The sequence below is a fragment of the Cnephaeus nilssonii genome (assembly GCF_951640355.1).
Source record: "Cnephaeus nilssonii genome assembly, chromosome: X".
Taxonomy (NCBI): domain Eukaryota; kingdom Metazoa; phylum Chordata; class Mammalia; order Chiroptera; family Vespertilionidae; genus Cnephaeus; species Cnephaeus nilssonii.
The window spans coordinates 86,854,132-86,882,110 of NC_137071.1; the positions used below are offsets into that span (position 1 = coordinate 86,854,132).

The following is a 27,979-nucleotide window of genomic DNA, read 5'->3' on the forward strand; positions in this document are numbered from 1 at the left end:
ATGGAAAAAGGTTTTCCAGGCGAATGGAAATGAAAAAAAGCTGTGGTAGCAATACTTATATCTGACAAATTAGATCTCAAAGTGAAGGACATAACAAGAGATAATGAAGGCCACTTCATAATACTAAAGGGAGCAATCCAACAAGAAGAAATAACTCTGGTAAACATATATGCACCCAATACAGGAGCACCAAGATACATTACAAAACTCCTGGAAGATATCAAAGGAGAGATTGACAGCAATACAATCATAGTAGGAGACTTCAATACCCCACTATCACCATTGGACAAATCCTCTAAACAAAAAAATCAGCAAAGAAACATCAATCCTAAATGACTCACTTGACCAGATAGAATTAATCGACATCTTCAGAACATTTCACCCTAAAGCCACAGAATATACATTCTTCTCAAGTGCACATGGGTAATTTTCAAACATAGACCATATGTTAGGACATAGGCAAAGTCTCTCTAAATTCAAGAAGATAGAAATCATATCAAGTATCTTCTCAGATCACAGTGGCATAAAGCTGGAAATCAACTACAATAAAAACAAACCAAAGAAGTCAAACACATGGAGACTAAACAGCATGCTATTAAACAATGACTGGGTTACCAAAGACATCAAGGAAGAAATTAAAAAAACATCATGGCAACAAATGACAATGAAAACACAACAATCCAAAATCTATGGGACACAGCGAAAGCAGTCCTGAGAGGGAAGTTCATAGCTCTACAAGCCTACTGCAAAAAAACAAGAAACAATGGTAATAAATTACCTAACCCAACAACTCAAAGAGTTAGAGAGAGAGCAACAAGAAAAGCCCAGTGTAAGCAGAAGGAAAAAAATAATAAAGATCAGAGTGGAGATAAACGAAATAGAGACCAAAGAAACAATACAAAAGATCAACAAAACCAAGAGCTGGTTCTTTGAAAGGATAAACAAGATTGATGGACCTCTAGCCAGGCTCACCAAGAAGCAAATAGAGAGGACCCAAATCAACAAAATCAGAAATGAAAGAGGTGAAATAACAACAGACCCCGACAAAATACAAAGGATTGTTACAAAATACTACGAACAACTCTATTCCAACAAACTGGACAACCTGGAGGAAATAGACATATTCCTAGAAAAATACAACCTTCCAAAACGCAATCAGGAAGAATCTAAACAGCTCAACAGGCCAGTAACTATGGAAGAAATTGAAGCAGTCATCAAAAAGCTTCCGGCAAACAAAAACCAGGGGCCAGACGGCTTCACAGGAGAGTTTTACCAAACTTTCAAGGAAGAACTAAAACCTATCCTCCTCAGACTATTCCAAAAAATTCAAGAGGAAGGAACACTTCCAGGCTCCTTCTATGAAGCCAGCATCACCCTAATACCAAAACCAGATAAAGACAACACAATGAAAGAGAATTACAGACCAATATCCCTCATGAACATAGATGCCAAAATCCTCAACAAAATTCTAGCAAATCGGCTCCAGCAATACATCAGAAAGATCATACACCATGACCAAGTAGGATTTATCCCAGGAATGCAAAGATGGTACAATATCCGCAAATCAATAAACGTGATACATCACATAAACAAGTTGAGAGATAAAAATCACATAGTCATATCAATAGATGCAGAAAAAGCATTTGACAAAATCCAACACCCTTTCTTGATAAAAACTCTCAACAAGGTGGGAATAGAAGGATCATACCTCAACATAATAAAAGCTATATATGATAAACCCACAGCAAACATCATACTCAATGGGCAAAATCTAAAACCATTTCCCCTAAGAACAGGAACAAGACAGGGATGCCCACTCTCACCACTCCTGTTTGACATAGTACTGGAAGTATTAGCTATAGCAATTAGGCAAGAATAAGAAATAAGAGGCATCCAAATTGGAAAAGAAGAAGTGAAGCTGTCCTTATTTGCAGATGACATGATATTGTACATAAAAAACCCAAAAGAATCCATCAAAAACTAATAGACTTAATAAATGAATTCGGCAATGTAGCGGGATACAAAATTAACGCCAAGAAATCTATGGCATTTCTATACACCAATAGTGAACTTACCGAAAGAGAGACTAAAAAATCAATCCCATTTACCATCACACCAATAAAATTAAGATACCTAGGAATAAACTTAACTAAGGAGGTAAAAGACCTATACGCGGAAAACTACAGGACACTGAAAAAAGAGATAGAGGAAGACGTAAACAGATGGAAGAACATACCATGCTCATGGATTGGTAGAATCAACATCATTAAAATGTCCATACTACCCAAAGCAATCTACAGATTCAATGCACTCCCCATCAAAATACCAACAGCATATTTCACAGACCTGGAAAGAACTCTCCAAAAATTCATCTGGAATAAAAAAAGACCCCGAATAGCCACAGCAATCCTGAGAAAGAAGAATAAAGTAGGAGGGATCTCAATACCAGATTTCAAGCTGTATTACAAAGCCACTGTTCTCAAAACAGCCTGGTACTGGCACAAGAACAGACATATAGATCAATGGAACAGAATAGAAAATCCAGATATCGACCCAAAACACTATGCTCAATTAATATTTGACAAAGGAGGCATGGACATACAATGGAGTCAAGACAGTCTCTTCAATAAATAGTGTTGGGAAAATTGGACAGATACATGCAAAAAAATGAAGCTAGATCACCAACTTATGCCATACACAAAAATAAACTCAAAATGGATACAGGACTTAAAAATAAGACGGGAAACCATAAAAATACTAGAGGAATCCACAGGCAGCAAAATCTCAGACATATGCCAAAAGAACTTCTTCACTGACACTACCCCTAGGGCAATGGAAGCTAAAGAGAAAATTAACAAATGGGACTACCTCAAAATAAAAGGCTTTTTTACAGCAAAAGAAACCATCAACAAAACAACAAGAAAGCCCACTCTATGAGAGAACATATTTGCAAATGCTATCACTGATAAAGGTTTAATCTCCAACATCTACAGGCAGCTTATGCAACTTAATGAAAGGAAGATAAATGATCCAATAAAAAAAATGGGCAATGGACCTAAATAGAATCTTTTCAAAAGAAGACAGAAGGAAGGCCAAGAGACACATGAAAACATGTTCAACGTCACTAATTATCAGAGAGATGCAAATCAAAACAACAATGAGGTACCATCTCACACCTGTCAGAATGGCTATCATCAACAAATCAACAAACGACAAGTGTTGGCGAGGATGCGGAGAAAAAGGAATCCTCGTGCACTGCTGATGGGAATGCAGACTGGTGCAGCCACTGTGGAGAACAGTATGGAGTTTCCTCAAAAAACTGAAAATGAAACTCCCACTTGACCCAGTAATCCCACTCCTGGGAATATATCCGAAGAAACTAGAAACGCCAATCAGAAAGGATATATGCACCCCTATGTTCATAGCAGCACAATTTACAATAGCTAAGATCTGGAAACAGCCTAGGTGCCCGTTAGCAGATGACTGGATCAGAAAACTGTGGTACATCTACACAATGGAATACTATGCTGCCATAAAAAGAAGGAATTCTCATCATTTGCAGCAACCTGGATGGAATTGGAGAACATTATGCTAAGTGAAATAAGCCAGTCAATGAAAGAAAAATACCACATGATCTCACTCATTTGTGGATAATAAAGAACATTATAAACTGATGAACAAAAAGATAGATACAGAGACAGTAAAGCATCAAACAGACTGTCAAATTGCAGGGGGAAGGTTAGGGAGAGGTGGGGGAGATAAGAAATCAAACGAAGGACTTGTATGCATGCATATAAGCATCACCAATGGATGCAAAACTTTGGGGGGTGAGGGCATGTATGGGGGCGTGGGGGCAATGGTAAGATATGTACACATATAATACCTCAATAAAAAAAAAGAAGACATAAACAAATGGAAGAACATACCATGTTCATGGATTGGTAGAATCAATTTCATTAAAATGTCCAAACTACCCAAAGCAATATATAGATTCAATGCAATCCCCACTAAAATACCAAGAGCACATTTCACAGACCTAGAACAAACTCCCCCAAAATTATTATGGAATAAAAAAAGACCCATAATAGCCACAGCAATCCTGAGAAAGAAGAACAAAGTAGGAGGGATCTCAATACCAGATATCAAGCTATATTAAAAAAGCCACTGTTCTCAAAACTGCCTGGTACTAGCACAGGAACAGACAGAAGGACCAATGGAACAGAACAGAGAATCCAGAAATCAACCCAATCCATTATGCTCAATTAATATTTGACAAAGGAGGCAAGAGCATACAATGGAGTCAAGACAGTCTCTTCAATAAATGGTGTTGGGAAAATTGGACAAACACATGCAAAAAAATGAAACTAAACCACCAACTTATACTATACACAAAAACAAACTCAAAATGAATAAAGGCCTTAAACATAAGACGGGAAACCATAATAATTTTAGAGGAATCCATAGGCACCAAAATATCAGATATATGTTGTAGCAATATCTTTCCTGAAACACCTCCTAGGACAATGGAACCTAAGGAAAAAAATAAATAAATGGTACTACATCAAATTAAAAAGCTTCTGCACAGCAAAAGAAACCATCAACAACAATAACAATAAAGAAACACAAGAAATCCACTGGATGCGAGAACATATTTGCCAATGCTATTTCAGAGAAAGGTTTAATCTCCAAAATTTACAGGGAACTCATACAACTTAACAAAAGCAAGATAACCCAATCAAAAAATGGGCAAAGGACCTAAATAGACACTTTTTGAAATAGGACATACAGAAGGCCAAGAGACATATGAAAACATGCTCAAAGTCACTAATCATCTGAGAGATGCAAATAAAAACGACAATGAGGTACCATCTCACACCTGTCAGAATGACTATCATCAACAAATCAAGTGCTGGTGAGGATGCGGAGAAAAAGGAACCTTCCTGCACTGCTGGTGGGAATGCAGAATGGTGTAGTTACTGTGGAAAACAGTATGGAGTTTCCTCAAAAATTAAAAATGGAACTCCCATTTGACACAGTAATCCCACTTCTAGGAATATATCCCCAAAAATCAGAAACACCAATCAGAAAGTATATCTGCACCTCTATGTTCATAGCAGCACAAGCTACAATAGCTAAGATTTGGAAACAGCCTAAGTGCCCATCAGTAGATGAGTGTATTTAAAAAGGGTGGTAAATCTACATAATGGAATACTATGCTGCTGTAAAAAAAGAAGGAACTGTTACCATTTACAACAGCATCGATGGACTGGAGAGCATTATGCTAAACAAAATAAGCCAGTCAGAGAAAGATAAATATCACATGATCTCACTCATTTGTGGGATATAATAAACAATATAAACTGACGAACAAAAATAGAGCCAGAGTTACAGAAGCATCGAACAGACCATCCAACCTATGAGGGAAGGCAGGCAAGTGGGGGTAAGAGATCAACCAAAGGACTTGTATGCATGCATATGAGCATAACCAATGGACACAGACAGTAGAGGGGTGAGGGCATGTGCTGGGGGTTGGGAGTGGCTGGGGAGAGGTCAATGGGGGGAAAAGGAGACTTATGTAATACTTTAAACAATAAAGAATTTAAATATATATAATGTAGAGATGGCCCAGCTGGTGTGGTTCAATACTTGAGCACTGACCCATGAACTAGGAGGGCACAGTTTGATTCCCAGTCAGAGCACATGCCCAAGTTGCGGGCCAATCCCCAGTAGGGGACATGCAGGAGGCAACTGATCAATGTTTCTCTAACATCAATGTTTCTATTTCTCTCTAACTCTCCCTTCCTCTTTCTCTTAAAAACAATAAAAAATGTTTTTTAAAAATGTAGAGATGGAAAGAATGGTACATAATTTCATAGCCAAAGACCATAGCTTTCATATTAATAAGAAACCAATTTGATAAACTAAGACTAAAAGGATAATCAGGATTAAGAAAGAAATAAACATAGTTCACCAAAACAAAGTATCTTGTACTTGTGAGACAAAATTTAATAAAGGTATGGGAACATATTTTTTATCTCAGTTGTAATGTATATATTATACTTGATCACTAAAAGCCTCAGAGATATTTTACATACTCTATAATGAATTAATATGAGATTCAGCTTAATAATACCATCTGGATATGTCTATAAATAATTTCCGTCTAAATTTTAAAATATATGATCAGCTAGCACATTTCCCTTGATCACTATGCTGAAAAATAAAGAAAAGCCCTATACAATTAGAAAGTATTGTAATCAAATGCCATTTAAAATAAATTCATGAAGATAAAGCATTTTTATGTTTAATACTGTCTTGGTCAGAAAATCATTTCAATCATTAGAAAATTGAAGATCAAATAAAAATTCAAAGTATGATTTGTGATTTTTCTGTCCATGTTAATGCATACTATTAACTATTTTTCACTTTATTCACCTTAAATATAAAGAAAGTCACAGCTCTGAAGATAGAGCCCTAATATACCTGTTTTCTATTCGTTTTTCTGAGATGTCTTTACAATTAGCCACAAATAAATTTATCTTGCCTCTAAGAGGTCATGAAATTTTTAGGTCAACCAACAGATGTAACAAGTTATATGAGTGATGGATAAAACCTATATCTATGTCTCGCAGAAGGCAACCTTCTTTTTCATGTTGCTTGTGTCCATACCTGTAGAAAAGAAACTCTTATTTCTTCGACTTTCATTTTGCAAAGAATAAAACAAAGTCAAAATAATAGGTGATGTCAGCATGGACAGAGAGATAGAGTGAGATAAAGAGGTTTCTTAATGATTATTTGATCTTCATTTTTCATCCATCAAAAATGTATTGAGCAACAACATGGATGGACCTAGAGAGTATTATGCTAAGTAAAATAAGCCACACAGAGAAAAACAAATACTATATGATGTCATTTGTATGTGGAATCTAAAAAACAAAACAAAGCAGGAACTAACGTACAGATACAGATGGTTACCAGAGAGGGGAGGGTTTGGGTGGTCAGTTAAATATGTGAAGGGGATTAAGAAATATAAACTTCCAGCTATAAAAGATATAAGTCATGGGAATTTAATGTACAATGTAGGGAATGTAGTCAATAATATTGTAATAACTTTCTATAGTGACAGATGATAATGACTTATCATGAGGATCATTTTGTAATGTATATAAATATCGAAACACTATGATGTATTCCTGAAAATAATAGGATATTTTATGTCAATTATGCAATAATTTTTAAATCCCCTGGCCAGTGTTTCTCAGTGGATAGAGTGTTGGCTCACATACCAAAGAGCTGTGGGTTAAATTCCTGGTCAAGGGCATGTAGCTGGGTTTTAGGTTCAATCCCTGGCCCCAGTCAGTGCACATATGGGAGGCAACCAATTGATGTGTATCTCTCACATCGATGTTTCTAAACTAAAAGAAAATATATATATATATTGAGGGGCAGACTGTGCTCAGTGCTGGAAGGAAGTTAAGATGAATAAGACATAGTCCCCTCTCCCATTTAGCAGTAAGACATGACTATAATACAAAATGAGTGCCATAAGAAGTACAAAGTCTCATTAGATTTCAGGGTAGAAACAAATGACTGTTATATAAAGAATAACATGGCATACCCTTGAAAATACAAAAACACTCTAGCGTATCAATATCCTTTATTAAAGGAACAAACCAAGGATATTAAGGGTCTATTAAGGGACGATGAGAAATTAGTCACTGGGCAGAGGATGAGCATAACTTCAACATCAGTCCCTCATTAGGAACAAAATCTTCCAGACTGGGCTATCCTGGAGAGCAGGTTATCACTTCAAATGGAGTATTCAGAGTCACCAGAAAAGTTCCTCACTTTTAAAAAATTCTCCCTGGAGACCAACCTCCAAGACTCTTTAGGAATTCCTTACATTGGTTTAAGGCATTGCATTTCTAGGAAGTAAAAGGCAAATATCTCTTGGAGGAGTAATAGATTAGCTGTTATCAATAGAAATGAGCTTATTTTGAAACATTATAGGAAATTGGGTGAGAATGAATACACGACACAGATATGACTTACTAAAGGGAATCAAAGAGAGTTTTGAATCATGCAGAGCTCTTAAAATATCTAGATGACAGAATAACAGCATTGACTCATTATTTACAACTCTACACACATTTCCTAAATATGTTATTGGTATTGGAATAATTATCTTTAGGCTCAGTAATAATGAGCAAGATCAATATGTAAAAAGGAAGGTAGATGGGAGAGGAGAGAAGGGGAGACACACAGAGAGAGAAATCATATAAGTACTAGGAGAAAATGTGAGCGAATATTTTTATATTTTTGAGTGAGAAAGGTCTTTCTAAACATGGCACAAAACATGAAGCTGTAACATAAAAGAATGATAGATTTAACTACCCAAAAATAAATAAACAAACAAACATGTCAGTCTTAAAGAACCACAAAGTCAAAAATAAACTGGGACTTATATCCAAAATATATAAATGAATAACTCTTACAATTCAATACTAACAAGATAAATAACCCAATTTTAAAATGGGTTGAGAGACTTCCTGTTTCCAATCTGGCATATAAGGAACTTGGAAGTTATTCCTCCTTCCTAACAACATGTAAAAAGCTAAACAATTGAAAAAAATAAACTCTTCTTAGATCCATCAGAGATCTAAGGGGCAAACCTCTGCCCCAAAATTGGAAAGACTGACAGGCAAATACAGAGATCACAACTTATTAGAGCAGAAACCCCTGTGGGAACCAGTACCAAGATAGGAAAACCTGTACTGTAACTACTTGCTGGAAGCTCAAGTGTGACTTTTTAGATACATACCAAAGGCATGATCCATGAAGAAAATAAATGACAAGCTGGACTTCATTAAAATTAAAAACTTCTACTCTGCAAAAAACATTGTCAAGAGTAGAAGATAAATCACAGACTGGGAGAAAATAGTTGCATAAAGACATATGTGATAAAATACTATTATTCAAAATGCAGGGGTGGGCAGAAGTAAGTTTACAGCTGTGAGTATATGAAACAATTTATTCTTGTACAATTATTTATTATTAATTATTGGATTATTTTAAATACAAACTATAAACCTACTTTTGCCCACCCCATATACAAAGAATTCTCAAAAGTCAACAATAAGAAAATGAACAACTTGATTAAAAAATGAGCATAAGTCCTGAACAGAAACCTAGTCAAAAAAGATACACAGATGACAAATAAGCACATGAAAAGATGCTCAACATCATACATCATTAGGGAATCGCAAATTAAAACAACAATGATATTCCACTACACACCTATTGGAATGGCCAAAATCCAAAATGCTAACAATATCAAATGCTGACAAGGGTGTGGAGCAACAGAAATTCTCATTAAATGCTGATGCGAATGCAAAATGCTACAGGCACTTTGGAAAACATCTTGGCAGTTTCTTACAAACCCATATGATCCAGCAGTTGTGCTCTTCAGTATTTACCCAAATAAGGTGAAACCATATATCCACACAAACATTTGCACACGGATGTTTATAATAGTATCGTATATACCAAAAGTTGTAAGCAACCAAGATATCCTTTGGTATGTGAATGGCTAAATAAACTGGTACATCCAGACTATGGAATATTTTTCACTGCTACCGAAAAAAAGCTATCAAGCAATAAAAAATACATTGAGAAATCTTAAATGGATATTACTAAGTGAAAAAAACTAATGTGAATACGGTATATACATACTTTATGTTTCCAACTATGTGATATGTTGGAAAGGCAAAACTATGGAGACAGTAAAAATATCAGTGATTGCCAGGGGTTATGGGAAGGGAGAGATAAGTAGACAGAGCGCAAATTATTTTTAGGGTAATGAAACTACTCTGTAAGATACTATAGTGGTAGATACATGTCATTATACATTTGCTCAAACCCATAGAATGTACAACACCAAGAATGAATCCTAATGTAAACTATGGACTTTGGATAATTATGATGTGTCATTGTAGGCTCATTAGTTTTAACAAAAAAGCCCCCATCCTTAGATGCTTTCCAAATGTCACCTAATTCACATGACAAAACCCATGTTTATCACTCTCAACACTAAAGAAATTCCAAAGGGAAATTCCAAGATTTGGGGGAGCTGTGAATGAAAAATTCTGGATGAAGACTATCTGAATAACTAAATATATATGTCTACTTAAGAAATGTCTAGTCCGGCTAGCGTAACTCAGTGGTTGAGTGTGGACCTATGAACCAAGAGGTCACAGTTCGATTCCTGGTCAGGGCACATGCCCAGGTTGCAGACTTGATCCTCAGTGTGGGGCATGCAGGAGGCAGCCAATCAATGATTCTCTCTCATCATTGATGTTTCTATCTCTCTCTTCCTCTCTGAAATCAATAAAAATATATATTTTTTAAAATGAAATGTCCAAACCTGTTGAGATTTTTTTATACGAGTTTATTTGAGCCCAATTGACAACATATGCCAAGGAGCAAGATTTCAAATGCTCTGGAGAATAACAGTTTTGCAGCATTTTTTATGCATTTAAAATTAAGGAGGGGATGTAAGAAGGATTGGAGAAAGCAAGGTGAGGATTGGATAACAGGACAGTTAACAAGATTATATATGCTCTTGAGGCTTAATACCCCATCCCAGGGGTATTACTTCTGGTATTTCAAAGGTGAGTTAAACTAAATGCAAAAGAACAAGACAGGGCTAACTTAAAACCTTTCACTAAAGGAGTTATAAGCCTGGGGCCTGACTACCCACTATGACCTGCTCTGTTAGTAATTTATGATCAGATCACTCTGTGAGGTTATTTTCCATAGAGCCCCCCCTTTTTTGTCTACATGTATTTCTTATAAATCACAATATTGCAGATGTCTAAATGGTAAACACAAAATTGGTGATAGCAGTTCTTGCCTGTGTTTGAAATAATCCATACTTTAAAAAATGAGTTTAAAAAGAGAGATGAGCAAGGCATAACATATCATATATATATATATATATATATATATATATATATATATATATACTTTATATGAATAATTAAAATAATATAAATGTTAGAATAAGCATGCAAAAAAATTCTGGAAATTAAAAACCTAAATCTTTTTTTAAAAATCCTCACCTGAGGACATGTTTTTATTAATTTCACAATGAGAGAGAGAAACATCAAAGTGAGAGAGACACATCAATTGGCTGCCTCCTGCACACACCCTACTGAGGACTGAGCCTGCATCCAGGGCATTTGCCCTAACTGGGAATTGAACCCAATACCTTTCAATGCACGAGACGATGCCCACAGAGCTACACTGGCCAGGACTACACCTAAATCTTGAGTGATGGTCTGGAAACAGTGCAAGTGCCCATCAGTAGATAAGTGGATAAAAAAGCTGTGATACATTTACACAATGGAATACTATGCGGCTGTGAAAAGGAAGGATCTCTTACCCTTTGAGACAACATGGAGGGACCTGGAGATTATTATGCTAAGTGAAATAAGCCTGTAAGAAAAGACAAATATCACCTAATCTCACTTATATGTGGAATCTAATGAACAAAATAAACTGACAAAATAGATCCAGAGACAAGGAAGCATGCAGCAAACTGACAATTCTCAGAAGAAAGATGGGGACAGGAAGAGATTAACCAAAGAACTTATATGCATATATGCATAACCCATGGACACAGACAATAGTGGGGTGAATGCCTGGGGTGAGGGCAGGGATGGAGAGGAGGGGGGCCAATGAGGGGAAAGGTACCACCTCAGACCTGCCAGAATGGCTACCATCAACAAATCAGCAAACAACAAGCGCTGGCGAAGATGTGGAGGAAAAGGAACCCTCGTGCACTGCTGGTGGGAATGCAGACTGGTGCAGCCACTATGGAAAACAGTGTGGAGTTTCCTAAAAAAATTAAAAACGGAACTGCCATTTGACATAGTGATCCCACTTCTAAGAACATATCCTAAGAATCCTGAAACACCAATCAGAAAAAATATATGTACCTCTATGTTCATAGCAGCATTATTTACAACAGCTAAGATCTGGAAACAGCCAAAGTGTCCATCAATAGATAAATGAATAAAAAAGCTGTGGTACATTTACACCATGGAATACTATGCACCTGCAAAGAAGAAGGATCTATTTATTACCCTTTGAGACAGCATGGAGGGACCTGGAGATTATTATGCTAAGTGAAATAAGCCGATCAGAGAAAGACAAATATCACATAATCTCACTTACATGTGGAATATAATGAACAACATAAACTGATGAATAAAATAGAACCAGAGGCATGGAAACATGAAGCAAACTAACAAATCTCAGCAGGAAGGCAGGGGTGGAAAGAGATTAACCAAAGAACGTATATGCATATACACATTGCCCATGAACACAGACAATAGTGTGGTAACGGCCTGGGATGGGATGGGAAATGAGTGGTGGAGGGCAAGGAGGGGGAAAAGAGGAGGACATATGTAATACTCCCAACAATAAAGACAAAAACAAATAAAACAAAACGAAGAGTGATTGTCTCTGAAATATAGGTTTATAACCTATTTTCACTATCTGTTATATAGTGCTATTTTTTATTTTGTTTTGTTTCACAATAAACATGCATTAATATGGTAGGCAACAAAAATATTTTTTTAAGTAGGGACAATAAAAAAGAAATCAAGGAAGTCTGAACACAACTTTAGTTTTTATTAGAAAACATCAATGCGCCCAGCTGGTGTGGCTCAGTGGTTGAGCATCAACCTATGAACCAGGAGGTCACGGTTTGATTCCAGGTCAGGGCACATGCCTGACTGGCAGGCTCAGTCCCCAGTGTAGGGCATGCAGGAGGCAGCCGATCAATAATTCTCTCTCATCATTGATGTTTCTATCTCTCTACCAGTCTCCCTTCCTCTCTGAAATCAATAAACATATATTTTTTAAAAAGAAAATCTCAATCCAACAACAGTTAAAACAAAAGGAAAAGAACACACTGAAATTTAGTGTTAGAGTACATTATGTCCAAATGCTGGGCGGAGCTTCTAACAAATCAATGCAAAATGTAGTTATTTTCGTGTATTCTTGCTCAGCATTTCCATTATTGCAACAGGCAAACTGAAAGAATAAGATATTATCATTTTGATTAAAGGGATGCCTATGCTATCCTATGGCAGCTGGTCTTAAAGATTAGGCCATTCTTAGGCCATAATTGGATAATGCTGGCTTCGTTTATTTGAAATAGAAGGCTAATCTAGGTAGTTTACAGTGACAACAAAACTGTAAGATTGCTGGCATGGTAACTGGAAAAGAAAAAAAACAAAATGTGCTGAGAGACTGGAACAGTCCTCTTGCCTGTGTCTAATGCCAGTGGCAGATATTATGTATTGCACATTGGGTTTCAAGTATGTTTACATTTATTTTAATATAAACAGTATATATTTGCAAGTATAAAAACTTCAGATCATGAATGAATTTAGGATAGCATGCATGTTGTGTGCGAAGGCTAATTTCAAACAGAAATCATAGTTCTGAGATGTAATCATTGTTCTATGAGAACATATTTTTAATAGAAATATCCTATATAATAAGAGAGGGATATGCTAATTATCCATTACACTGTAACTGTCATGACCAAATCAGCAGCCTGCATCCCCGCCCTCTGCTCAGGCAGCTTCAAGGCCCAGGGTAGGGTAGGATACAATAGGAGGGGATAAGAAAGGAGAGGGAGAGGAAGGCAGGCCTGCATGCAGACAGGCCTAGAGGAGAAACAGAAATACAGAAAGGGAACAAGCCGGCGAGGGGCAGGACGCAGGTGGCACAGAGCGGGGAGCCCTGTCCAGAAGTGGGAGGAAGGCGGTGGCTCCAGTGGGGGCTGCTGGCAGGTCCCTGGACAGAGGGGTGGAAGGTCCGAGGCTTTCTGGGCGGAGGCGCTCCTGCTTTGGGCAGCAGCGCCCAGGCCGCGCGGGCCTCGGCTACCCTCAGTGTCCCAGGCAGGGAATGGGAGCAGGATGGTGGCAGGGAGGCCGGGGAAGGGGGGCAGCAAACACCTGGCCAGGGCTGAGCCCTGGGCTGGGGGTTAATCGCCCCCCCCCCCAACGGAAGCTTTAAGGAGGGAAGGAGGGCTCCTGCCTCTCGCTCACACACACCCCTGCCTGGGCCTCCTCTCTCTACTGCTCCATTTTCTCCGCCGCTGGGGGGCGGGGTCTCCTGTAGGGAGCCCAGCTGGTACCCCAGGTCTCCCTTCAGAGCCAGGGTGAACCCCTGGGGGAGCCAGGAGATGGAGAGACAGGCAGGGGTCAGGGCGGAGGAAGCAGAGGCCACAGCGAGTTTGGGGGGAAGTAACCAGGCCGGGGAGGAGTGGAACAGGGAGGGGGCCTCAGGGCCCCCCAACACTAAGGACGAGCAGCTGCTGAAGCTGCCCCCTCCAGGCAGGGGCTGGCGGGGCTTGGAGCTGGTGGGTGCGGAGCCTGGGGGCCCTGGCGAGCCTCCCGGTGGGAGTGGTGGAGGGGGGGATCCCAGGAGGCCAAGGGAAGCAAGATATCGGGGACATTCTGCAGCAGATAATGACCATCACGGACCAGAGCCTGGACTAGACCCAGGCCACGAAACATGACCTAAACTGCCACCGAGTGAAGCCAGCTCTCTTTAGCGTCCTGTGTGAAATCAAGAAGACTGGCCAGAGCATCTGAAGCTCCCAGGAGGAGAAGCTGGTGGACTCCCAGCTTATGTGCTTGGACAACATGCTTCTGGCAGAAGGTGTGGCTGGGCCTGAGAAAGGGTGGCGTGGGGGGGGGGGGGGCAGCTTAGCGGCAGCAGCCACAGCAGCTTCCAGGGGTGGCGTGTCCCCTGACAACTCCATCGAACACTGGGACTATCGCAGCAAACTTGCCCAGATTCGCCATATCTACCACTCGGAGCTGGAGAAATATGAACAGACATGTAACGAGTTCACGACCCACGTCATGAACCTGCTGAGGGAGCAGAGCCACACGAGGCCCGTGGCACCCAAGGAGATGGAGCGGATGGTGAGCATAAGTTCAGCGCCATCCAGATGCAGCTCAAGATACACCATAAGTTCAGCGCCATCCAGATGCAGCTCAAGATACACCATAAGTTCAGCGCCATCCAGATGCAGCTCAAGATACACCATAAGTTCAGCGCCATCCAGATGCAGCTCAAGCAGAGAACCTGCGAGGCCGTCATCATCCTGCGCTCCCGATTCCTGGATGTCAGATGGAAACGCCGGAACTTCAGCAAACAGGCCACCGAGGTCCGACATGAGTATTTCTATTCCCACCCGAGTAACCCGTATCCCAGTGAGGAGGCTAAGGAGGAGCTTGCCAAGAAGTGTGGCATCACCGTCTCTCAGGTCTCCAACTGGTTTGGCAACAAGCAGATTCACTATAAGAAAAATATCGGAAATTTTCAAGAGGAGGCAAACATCTATGCCGTCATGACCGCCATGTCTGTCACCCAGGGGGGCCACAGCCACACCAGCTCCCCAACACCCCCTTCCTTCACAGGCTCTGGAGGCTCTTTCAATCTTTCAGGATCCAGAGACATGTTTCTGGGGTTGCCAAGGCTCAACGGAGATTCCTACCCTGCTTCCCAGGTGGAATCACTCTAACACTCGATGGGCCCAGGGGGCTACAGAGATAACCTCAGGGGAGGTCAGATGTACAGCCCTCGGGAAATGAGGGCAAATGGTGGCTGGCAGGAGGCTGTGACCCCGTCCTCAGTGATGTCTCCAACAGAAGGACCAGAAAGCGTTCATTCTGACACTTCCAACTGATCTCACCCCTCAGGGCCACAGGGTGGGGCTCATGAGGTGACTCTTGACAAGAGGACAAAGGCATCTAGAGGACAAGCCCCAGACACAGGAGAAGCACAAGATGGAGAAGGGCAAATGGGGTCGCCCTACCCTAGCCAACTCAGTGCTGGGGTTGCTGACTACATGGAAAGGAGAACGGGGTCCCCTAAGGGGAAGGAGGAATCTGTCTCCCCTTTTTCCCTTCTTTTCAATCTTTTTCTCTCCCCGTTTCTTACACAGAAACACACCCAGAACCCTATCTTTCAGATCCTCTCTCTCATAGACACATACACAACTATTCTGTTTCTCTCTCTCATAGATACATACACAACTATTGTTTCTCTATAGACACATATACGTTCTCTCTCTCTCGGACACATATATGACTAATCTGTTCCTCTCTCTCTGTCTCTCTCTCTCTCTCTCTCTCTCTCGTTTCATCCATTCTCTCCCCCCCCCAACCCCTTATCTGCTCTGGGATCTGTGGAGATGCCAGCCATGCCCTACCTACCAGAGACACCAAAAATAGGGACACAACTTCTGGACATATGACCTGGCCATGCCCCCAGGCCTCCCACCCTTCCCCCTCCAGCTTAAACCAATAGAATTGCTAGGTGAAAAAAGAAAGGGAAGGAGGGAGAGAAGAACTTTATAAAGGAGTCAGTAGACAGCAGAGTTAAAGAAGGAAAGAGGATGTATGAGTGAACTGTAGGAGCTATAATGAAAATCAAGTATAGCTGTGTACTGGGAACAGATTTTAAAAGTAGGAGTCAGAAAAGAAAAAAATAAATGATAGTGAATAATTAAGCAGGTGGATAGATATTTAAAAAGTGGAAGTAAGTAGAGAAGAATGTATGGAAAAGGTAGGATGAGAGAGAAAGAGGGAGGGAAGAAAAGCTTTAAAGGGGAGCTGGTAGAGCTTAAAAGGAGAATGGGAAGAAGGAAGAAATGGGGGAGGGAGCAAAGCAGGTCTGAGGGAGGAAGTGATGAAAAAAAATAAGGTGGGAAGGAAAAAAAAGGGGAGGGAGGGGAGGGATAAAGATAAAGGAAAGAAGGAATGTGGGGAGGGAGGGAAGGTAGGAGAAAGATGGGAAGAAGGATGATGGAACAGAAGTAGGAAATAAGGAGGAAAGAAACGTTTATAAATGATGAGTCAGTAGGAAAAAGTGTTACATAAAGGAGAGAAAAATTGTGTGAGGGGAAGAAGCCAAAAAGGAAGTCAAATACAATTGTGTGTGAAGGGGATAAGATTAAAAAAGCAAGTTAATAGGGGTGACCAGGCCAGCAGGGGAGGGCAGTTAGGGGTGACCAGGCCAGCAGGGGAGGGCAGTTAGGGGGATCAGGGCGCAGAAGAGGGCAGTTAGGGGGATCAGGCCAGCAGGGGAAGGTAGTTAGGGGGATCAGGTTGGCAGGGGAGGAAAGTTAGGGCAATCAGGCCAGCAGGGGAGGGCAGTTAGGGGGATCAGGCAGGCAGGCAGAGTGGTTAGGGCAGGCAGGCAGGTGAGAGGTTAAGAGCCAGAGGTCCCGGATTGCGAGAGGGATGTCCAACTGCCAGTTTAGGCCCGATCCCGCCTATACTAGCAGTTGGACATCCCCCAAGGGGTCCTGGATTGGAGAGGGTGCATGTCGGGCTGAGGTACCCCCCACCCCCGTGCATGAATTTCGTGCACCGGGCCTCTAGTATTGTAAATAACAGAAACATAGGATAATTACACTTTCAGTATTATGTGGCCACATCATTGTGAGCATACTTTATAAAATGTACTGATGAGTGAGTTCATTATCATTAATGGAAAAGGAGAACTACCATAATCATAATTCATAATCCTATTGTTGAGATAGAAATAAGTCATATGGTACCTCTTAGAAGATCAAAAAAGAAAAGAAAAAAGGATTTGCACCAAACAATGCATGTCAAATACATAGATTTTTCCAGCATGGGTAGTGCATTTCTCATTAAATTTCTTTTAAAGTCTAGTAGCCAAAGTCTAAAAGATCATTTTAGATTAGTATTTCCCAAAAATGTATATAAAAATTTCCCAAAATGTACCCCTACAAAAGATAGGACAGAATAGGCTCTACCATGGACATGTAAACAACTTCTTGATTCACCTGGAGTAAAAGTATTCTCTGCCAACATTATCCACCTCGGCAGGAACTGCCTCCAAGTTAAAAACTGTGTGCCAGGCCAGTGTTGCTCAGTGGTTGAGTATCGACCCATGCACCTCGAGGTCACTTGTTGGATTCCCGGTCAGGGAACATGCCCAGGTTTCCAGATCAATCTCCAATAGGGGGAGGCAGGAGGCAGCTATCAATGTTGATGCGTCTCTGTCATTAATGTTTTTAACTCTCCCTTCCTCTCTCTCTAAAAATCAATTATTAAAAAAACAAAACCCTATTGTAGTCCTGGCCAGTGTGTCTCAGTGGATGGAGCATCAGCCCATGCACTGAAGAAAGGTCTCAGGTTCGATTCCCGGTCAAGGGCACATGCCTGGGTTGCAGGCTCGATCCAGGGCCCTGGTTGGGGTGTGTGTGGGAGGCAACCAATCAAAATGTCTCTCTTATATCTATTTTTTTTTTCTCTCTCTCTCTTCCCCTCCCAGCCTCCCTTCCACTCTCTCAAAAAACCAATGGGAAAATTATCCTCAGGTGAGAATTAACAACAACAAGAAAAAACTACTGTGAAATTTGGCAGCATTTGTTAAAATTATAAATGTTGCCGAAACAGGTTTGGCTCAGTGGATAGAGCGTCAGCCTGAGGACTGAAAGGTCCCAGGTTCCATTCCAGTCAACTGCATGTACCTTGGTTGTGGGCACAATCCCAGTAGGGGGTGTGCAGGAGGCAGCTGATCGATGTTTCTCTCTCATCGATGTTTCTAACTCTCTATCTCTCTCCCTTCCTCTCTGTAAAAAATCAATAAAATATATTTTTTAAAAAATAAAAAAATAAAATTATGAATGTTTATAACCCCTGAATATAGCTTTTCAAATTCTAAGAAATCATTTTATAGAATCCCATGAACACAAAGATGAATGCAATAGATATTTATTGTATTACTGTTTGTGGTGTTTTTGCAGCAGCTAAAAGTTGGTAACAATTTAAATGTTCATCAATAGGGAGGTATTTAAATAAATCATGGTATATGCACACAACAAAATGGTTGCTATATATCTATCTATACTAATAAAAGGGTAATATGCTAATTAGACTGGGAGACTTTCCGGACGTCCTTCTGGATAAAGCCATGGTGGCAGGGCTGAGGCAGAGGCAGTTAGGGGCAATCAGTCCAGCAGGAAGGGGCAGCTGGGGACAAGAAGGTTGGCAGGGGAGGGCAGTTGGGGGTGAGCAGGCCAGCAGGCAGTGGTTAGGGCAATCAGGCAGGCAGGCAGGTGAGCAATTAGGAGCCAGCGGTTCCAGATTGTAAGAGGGTTGTCCAACTGCCGGTCTGTGTGTGGGATCGGGCCTAAACAGTCAGACATCCCCCGAGGGATCCCAGATTGGAGAGGGTGCAGGCCGGGCTGAGGGACACCACCCCACCGTGCATGAATTTTGTGCACCGGGCCACTAGTATATATATAAAAGCCTAAGTGACCATTCAACCGGTAGCTATGATGCACACTGACCACCAGTGGGCAGATGCTCAACGCACAGGCATGGAAACATGGAACAGACTGATGAATCTCAGAGGGAAGGGGGGAGGGGGAGGGCAGGAAGAGATTAACCAAAGATCTTATATGCATACTAGAGGCCCGGTGCACGTGCACTGGTGGGGTCCCTTGGCCTGACCTGCAGGGATCAGGCTGAAAACGGCAGTCTGACATCCCCCGAGGGGTCCCGGATTGCGAGAGGGCTCAGGCCAGGCCAAGGGACCCCACCTGTGCACAAATCCATGCACCGTAGAAAGATGTGCATGGCATATTAACAGAAAAGAATATGCTGTAAAATGTTAATGTTGAATATGATTCCTTTTCCATTGTTAATATCACTATGTAAGGAAGAAAAATTTGAGGAGTAAGCTGTAAATACACTGTTGACCTGTTGATTGCGGCAATTATGAAAGACTTCACTTTTCAGTTCATTCATGTATTTCTGCAGCATTTGAATCTTGTATAGTGTATATATGTTAATTTTGTAATAAAAAAAATCATTTAAAATTTGGACCTGATTGAATGATCAGACTTAGATTTTGCATACACACACACATACACACACACACACACACACACACACACACACACACAAACTCCTTTGAGCATTTTGACTGAGTTAGTGTAACTGAATAAAAATATATATAGAAACAGACAAGGCTATACAAGTTTGATTTTTTTTTTCTTTAACATGGTGTTATGGACTAAATTGTATCCTGTTAAAATTCTATTTTGAAGCCCTAATCCCCAATACTTCAGTATGTAACTGTATTTGAAGACAGGGCCATTAAAGAGCAATTTAAATTAAAATGAGGTCATTAGGGTAGGCCATAATCCAATGTGACTGGTTTCATAATAAGAGGATATTAAGATACAGACACACAGACACATAGACAGCACCAACCATATGATAGGACACAGTAAGATGGCCATCTACAAACTAAAGTGATGCCTGAGAAAAAAACAACTCTACTTACATCTTGATCTTGGACTTCTAGTTCAGATTTGTGAGAAAATAGAGAGAGAAACCAAGATGGCGGCATAGGTAAACACCTAAACTGCAGCCTCGCACAACAATTTCAAAAATACAACTAAAAGACAAAACGGACATCATCCAGAACCACAGGAAAGCTGGCTGACTGGAAATCCTACAACTAGAAGGAAAGAGAAAACCATAAGGAAAATCAGAGGAGCTGTAAAAGACTGAGGTACAGAGACACGGGTGTGCATGTGCAGAGAGGACGGAGCCGGAGAGGACGGGAGGCTGAGTGCCTGGCTGGAATTCTCTAGAGGGAAGGAGATAAAACCTCTGGACTGCGCTGAACTCCAGCTCCGATTGCACTGAACTCCAGTTCCGGGCAAGAATCTGGGAATCCAGATTCATTGGGGGAAAGACTAGACTGTTTGGCAGCAGGCGAAACTCGAGGGCGCCTTTCTCTAAGAGGTGCTTGCAGCGAGTACCAAGGGACACTGAGACCCAGGAACCACATAGGGCGGGGCCAACGGGAAGCCAAGGCTGTAGGCTCCACCCTGAAGCTCCACCCTGAAACTCCGCCCCATCCAAGCTGAGCACAGAGGCTTTTACAATTTTGCAAGGCTGTCTCCCGACGTAGACATAGCCGATCCTCACAGCCAATTGGCCTGGAGGTCAACTCCTCCCACTGATACGAACAACAGTCAAGGCTTAACTACAACAAGACTGTGCACACAGCCCACAAATGGGCGCACCAAGAGTGTCCACCTCAGGTAACTGGGGAGGCTGAGCCACTGGCCCATATAGGACAACTAGCACACAAAGCTACCCTACCAACTCAGGGAAGTAGTGAAAATGGGGAGACAAAGAAACAGATCACAAACCAAAGAAATGGAGGAAAACAAACGACTGGACATAGAGTTCAAAACCACGGTTATAAGGTTTTTCAAGAATTTCCTAGAAAAGGCCGATAAATTTAGCAAGACCCTCGAGGATATGCGAGAGACTCTCGAGGATATGGAAAAGGACCAACTAGAAATTAAACATACACTGACTGAAATAAAAAATATTATACAGAGACCCAACAGCAAACTAGAGGAACGCAAGAATCAAGTCAAAGATTTGAAATACAAAGAAGCAAAAAACACTCAACCAGAAAAGCAAAAAGAAAAAAGAATCCAAAAATATGAAGATAGTGTAAGGAGCCTCTGGGACAACTTCAAGCATACCAACATCCGAATTATGGGGGTGCCAGAAGAAGAGAGAGAGCAAGATACTGAAAACCTATTTGAGGAAATAATGACAGAAAACTTCCCCCACCTGGTGAAAGAAATAGACTTACAAGTCCAGGAAGTGCACAGAACACCAAACAAAAGGAATCCAAAGAGGACCACACAAAGACACATCATAATTAAAATGCCAAGAGCAAAAGACAAAGAGAGAATATTAAAAGCAGCAAGAGAAAAACAATTAATTACCTACAAGGGATCACCCATACGATTGTCAGCTGATTTCTCAACAGAAACCATGCAGGCCAGACGGGAGTGGCAAGAAATAGTCAAAGTGATGAATAGCAAGAACCTACAACCAAGAGTACTCTACCCAGCCAAGCTGACATTCAGAATTGAAGGGCAGCTAAAGAGCTTCACAGATAAGAAAAAGCTAAAGGAGTTCATCAACACCAAACCAGTATTATATGAAATGCTGAAAGGTATTCTCTAAGAAGAGGAAGAAGAAGAAAAAGGTAAAGATAAAAATTATGAACAACAAATACATATCAACAAGTCAATCTAAAAACCAAGTGAATTAAAAATATGATGTACAGAATAAACTGGTGAATATAATAGAATCAGGGGCATAGAAAGGTAGTGGACTGACAACTCTCAGGGTAAAGGGGGTGTGGGGGGTGCGGGAAGAGACTGGACAAAAATCGTACACCTATGGATGAGGACAGTGGTGGGGAGGTAAGGGAAGAGGGTGGGATGGGAACCAGGTGGAGGGGAGCTATGGGGGGAAAAAAGAGGAACAACTGTAATAATCTGAACAATAAAGATTTATTTAAAAAAATATTTGTGAGAAAATAAATTTCTGTTGTTTAAAATGCCACCCAGTCATGGTATTTTGTTATGGTAGCCCTAGCTGACTAATGCAGATGGTATACTGATAAGGGACATTATAAAAACAACTTTAAATCTACATTTTAAAACTTACATCCTAGCCCAGTGGTTCTAAACCTTTCTAATGCCATGACCCTTTAATACAGTTCCTCATGTTGTGGTGACCCCCAACCATAAAATTGTTTTCGTTGCTACTTCATAACTGTAATTTTGCTACTGTTAATGAATCATAATGTAAATATCTGTGTTTTCCGATGGTCTTAGGCGACCCTGCTAGCGGTCGAGACCCACTGGTTGAGAACTGATGCTGTAGAGCCTAAGACCATCAGAAAACACAGATATTTATGTTACGATTCATTAACAGTAGCAAAATTACAGTTATGAATTAGCAACGAAAACAATTTTATGGTTGGGGGTCACCACAACATGAACTGTATTAAAGGGTCACGGCATTAGAAAGGTTTAGAACCACTGTGACCTAGCTGGTTTGGATCAGTGGATAGAGTGTCAGCCCTCGGACTCAAGGGTCCTGAGTTCAATTTTGGTCAAGGACAAATACCTTGGTTACAGGCTCAATCCCTGGCCTTGGTCTGGGCACATGAGGGAGGCAGCCAGTAGATATGTCTCTCTCATATCAATGTTTCTCACTCTCTATCTCACCCCCTCCCTTCCACTCTTTCTAAAAATCAAAGGAAAAAATATCCTCGGGTAAGGATTAACAACAACAAAAATAAAGAATAAATGTTCAATAAATAAAAACTAATTTTGCCCTGGCCAGTGGGGCTCAGTTGGTTGGGTGTCATCCCATGCACCAGAAGGTTGATGATAAGATTCCCAGTTGGGGCACATGCAGTTATTGCAGACTCGATACTGGGTAGGAGGCATGCGATCCATGTTCTGCTCTTACATTGGTGTTTCTCTCTCTCCCTCTCCATTCCTTTCTCTCTAAAGAGCAATAGAAATATTTTTTAAATAAATAAAAGAAAAGAAATTATAACAACATGGATGACCCTTGAAAATGTATGCTAAGTGAATGAAGCTAGTCACAGAAGATCACATATTGTATAATTCCATTTATATGAAATGTCCAAAATAGGCAAGTCTATACAGACAGAAAGAGATTAGTGGTTGGCTAGGCCTGGGTGCCTTGAAGGAAAATTAGGAATAACTGCTAATGGCTATAAGGTTTATTCTAATGGTGTAGAATGTGTCCTAAAAAGTGTGGTGCTGATTGTACATCTCTGTGAACATACTAAAACCATTAAAGTGTTCACTTTAAATGGGAAAGTGTATATTTGTGAATTATATCTCATGAAAGCTGTTTTTATAAACTCATTTTGTAGAAATAAAGAAAATCACAAAATTGAAAATAGAGAAGTAAACAAACAGATGAAATCAAAAGAATTATTGTAGAGACTAGGAAGATGGCGGCTGGCAGGACGGAGTGGAGAGAGAGGAAGTGAGTGAGTGAGAGTATAAAAGGAGAGTGTGTGGTTGTGTGTGGGGCGTGTGAGAGTGAGTGAGGGAAAGTTAAATCTCGCAGGAGCAGCAGGGGCTGACAGAAAGCCTCTCCTTGACAAAGAGACTACCACAGCTGTGGGCACTCCCAGGACGGCGGGACCCTAGCACAGAGGGAGCCCACGCCATCTTGAGCGGAGAACGGCCTTAAGTAGAAACTCATCAACACCACCAACAAGACAGGCCTTGGAACTGCCCCAAGACCCAGCACCCACTCCAGCCAATATCCTGCTACCCCAGGTGCAGACTAGCGGAACCTGGGACCTCCACCTCCAAAGACATAGCTTTCCAAAGCTATAAGTGCAACTCCCTCCCCTCAACAGCAGAACCCCTGGTTCCCGCACACACGCACGCGCACGAACACGCACTCGTGTGGTCTCATCCCCAGGACACTTCACTCGGGGTTTGCACCCGAGGGTGAGATTCTGTGCAGACGGGGCCCCCCCGGCCTCGCAGTGGAAATTCCCTCTTTCTTCTTCCTGGAGGGTTGCCAACATTAACCCCAGCTGCGCAGGCACTTGCGCGTTCTCAGCCCCAGGTCACTTTGCTTAGGGTTTGCACCCAAGGGTGTGATTCTGCGCAGATGAGGGCGTGCGGCCCCTTACTGGGAATTTTGAATTGCCTCTTCCTGCAGGGTTGCCCACATTAACCCCAGCTACTCAACCATAGTGCCAGGACCCCTCAGAGTACATCAGAGCTCTGCAACCAGAGAGTGCGCCTCCACAGATACTAACACACTGAGACCAACCAACCACAGGGCGCTAGTGGGAGCCACTGTGAGCTCTTCTTGGGTGTGATCTTGAACAAGCAGGGGGTGCATGCCCCTCCAGCAGTAGAAGCTTTGAATTCACTTACTGTGGATACCGGCCCATAGGCACCCCAATTACCCGGCTACACTGCCAGGGCCCTTCAGACCCCTTCAGTGTGCCTCACTGGCAAAAGTACCGAGGGTGCTCCTGTAAAACACTGCTGGGAGTAAGAACCTATCCACCACAGGTGCAACAGAAAAAGCTGGGTCTGCTCACCCCACGACTGCAGATCTCAGGGCACCACAGCCACGCCTTTCAAAGACCAGATCCCCTGAGACCCAACACCCCCACAGACGGTACCTGGGGGCCACTGTGAGTCCCTGCTGGGCATGTGTGATTACAATTAATGTTGCAAGACAGCAAAAATTGAGACACTCCCACCCACAGCTGCTGACATCTAGACGCCACAGTTGTGCCTCTCAAGCTCGCAAGCCTACATCAAGAGAAGCCAAAGAGCTCGAGTAGGAGCTACACTAGATTAACAAACCCAGGAAAACTGAGATTAATCCAGTAGCTCCATCCCCAAAAGAACCTGGGCAGCAAAGCAACTGGATCTACAATTAAAACATTACAGGAAAACATGGGGAGACAAAAAGGAAATCCCCAAAGGAAAGAAAAAGAAGAATCATCAGAAAGGGAGTTAAATGAACTTGAGGCTAGCAGCCTAACAGAGAAAGAATTCAGAGTATTCGTTATAAGGATGTTTAAGCGGATGGATGGATGACAAATACACACAACTCAATGAGAACTATAAGGAGCTGAATAAAAATGTCACCAACATGAAAAGAAACCAAGAGGAGATGAAGAACGACACAGCTGTAATAAAGAACACAATGGAAGGCCTAAAGAGTAGAGTAGAAGAGGCTGAGGACCACATCAGCGAATTAGAAGACAAGGTAGGAAAAAACACACAAACACAGCAGCAATTGGAAAGAAGACTTCAAAAGCAAGAGGAGAGCCTAAGGGAGCTATGTGACTACACAAAACAAAATAACATTCGAATAATAGGGATAAAAAAGGAGAGGAAGAGAAGCAAGGAATAGAAAACCTGTTAGAAGAAATAATGACAGAAAACTTCCCTGATATTGGCAAGAAAAAAACTATCCAAGTCCAAGAAGTACACAGAGTACCAAACAAATTTAACCCCAAAAGACCGACACCAAGACACATCATAATTAAATTGACGAACACCAATGACAAAGCAAGAATTTTAAAGGCTGCAAGAGAGAGACAGAAACTAACATACAAGGGATCTCCTAGTAGAATATCAAACGATTTCTCAACAGAAAAACACAAGGCCAGAAGGGAATGGAATGAAATATACAAAGTGATGCAAAACAAGGGACTGAATTCAAGAATACTATACCCAGCAAGGCTATCATTCAAAATTGAAGGTGGAATCAGAAGCTTCACAAATAAAAAAGGGCTAAAAGGGTTCATCACTACAAAGCCAGCAATGCAAGAAATGATAAAGGGACTGATGTAAAAAGAAGAAAGAGAAAGGCAAGAAGAAACACAAACACTAAGAAAAAATATGATAACAAACAGGTACTTATCAATAATAACATTAAACGTAAATGGATTAAATGCACCAATCAAAAGACATAGGGTAGCTGAATGGATAAGAAAACATGACCCATATATTTGCTGTCTACAAGAGACCCACCTTAGAGCAAAGGATTCACACAGACTGAGAGTGAAGGGATGGAAAATCATTTTTCAGGAAAATGGAAATGAGAAAAAAGCTGGGGTTGAGATACTTATATCAGATAAAAATAGACCTCAAAGTAAAGGCCATAATAGGAGGAAGGCCACTACATAATACTAAAGGGAACAATTCAACAAGAAGATATAACTCTGGCAAACATATATGCAACCAATGCAGGAGCGCCCAAATACATAAAAAATCTCCTGGAAGATATCAAGGGAGAGATCGACATCAATACAATCATAGTAGGGGACTTTAATACACCACTGACATCAATGGATAAATCCTCTGGACAAAAAATCAGCAAAGAAACAGCAATTCTAAATGACACACTAGATCAGATGGACCTAATTGACATCTTCAGAGTATTTCACCCCAAAGCCAGGGAATATACATTCTTCTCAAGTGCACATGGGACTTTCTCAAAAATACACCACATATTGGGTAACAAGCAAAGTCTCCCCAAATTCAAAAAGATTGAAATCATATCAAGCATTTTCTCAGACCACAATGGCATAATATTAGAAATAAACTATAATAAAAACATTCCAAAAAATTCAAACACTTGGAAACTGAATAGCATGCTACTAAACAATGATTGGGTTATCAATGAGATCAAAGAAGAAATTAAAAACATCCTGGAGACTAATGACAATAAAAATACAACATTGCAAATCCTATGGGACACAATGAAAGCAGTCCTGAGAGGAAAGTGTATAGCTCTACAGGCCTACCTCAAAAAAAAACAAGAAAAAATGGTAATAGATCATCTAACTCAACAACTCAAAGAATTAGAAAGGGAGCAACAAGAAAAGCCCACAGTGAGCAGAATAAAGGAAATAATAAAGATCAGAGCAGAAATAAATGACATAGAAACCAAAAAAAACAATACACAAGATCAACAAAACCAAGAAGAGATGGTTGTTTGAAAGGATAAACAAGATTAATGAACCTCTAGCCAGGTTCACCAAGAAGCAAAGAGAGAGGACCCAAATAAACAAAATCAGAAATGAAAGAGGTGAAATAACAACAGACCCCACAGAAATACAAAGGATTGTCAAAAAATACTATAAACAACTCTATTCCAACAAACTAGACAACCTGGAGGAAATGGACACATTCCTAGAAAAACACAACCTTCCAAAACTTACTCAGGAAGAGACTAAAAACCTCAATAGGCTGATAACTATGGAAGAAATTGAAGCAGTCATCAAAAAGCTTCCAGAAAACAAAAGCCTGGGGACAGATGGCTTCACAGGGGAGTTTTACAAAACAGTCAAGGAAGAGCTAAAAACTATCCTCCTCAGACTATTCCAGAAAATTCAAGAAGAAGGAACACTTCCAAGCTCATTCTATGAAGCCAGCATCACACTAGTACCAAAACCAGATAAAGACAACACAATGAAAGAG

At 40.9% G+C, this 27,979-nt stretch overlaps 1 pseudogene across 1 annotated transcript; it reads left to right on the forward strand.

The window, feature by feature from the left end:
* Nucleotides 1-14,534: 14,534 nt before the first annotated feature.
* LOC307095203 (pre-B-cell leukemia transcription factor 2-like) lies at nucleotides 14,535-15,778 on the forward strand (annotated as a pseudogene). The gene is made up of 2 exons: nucleotides 14,535-15,011; nucleotides 15,116-15,778. The product of its transcript is annotated as a pre-B-cell leukemia transcription factor 2-like (transcript).
* The last annotated feature ends 12,201 nt before the right edge of the window (nucleotides 15,779-27,979 follow it).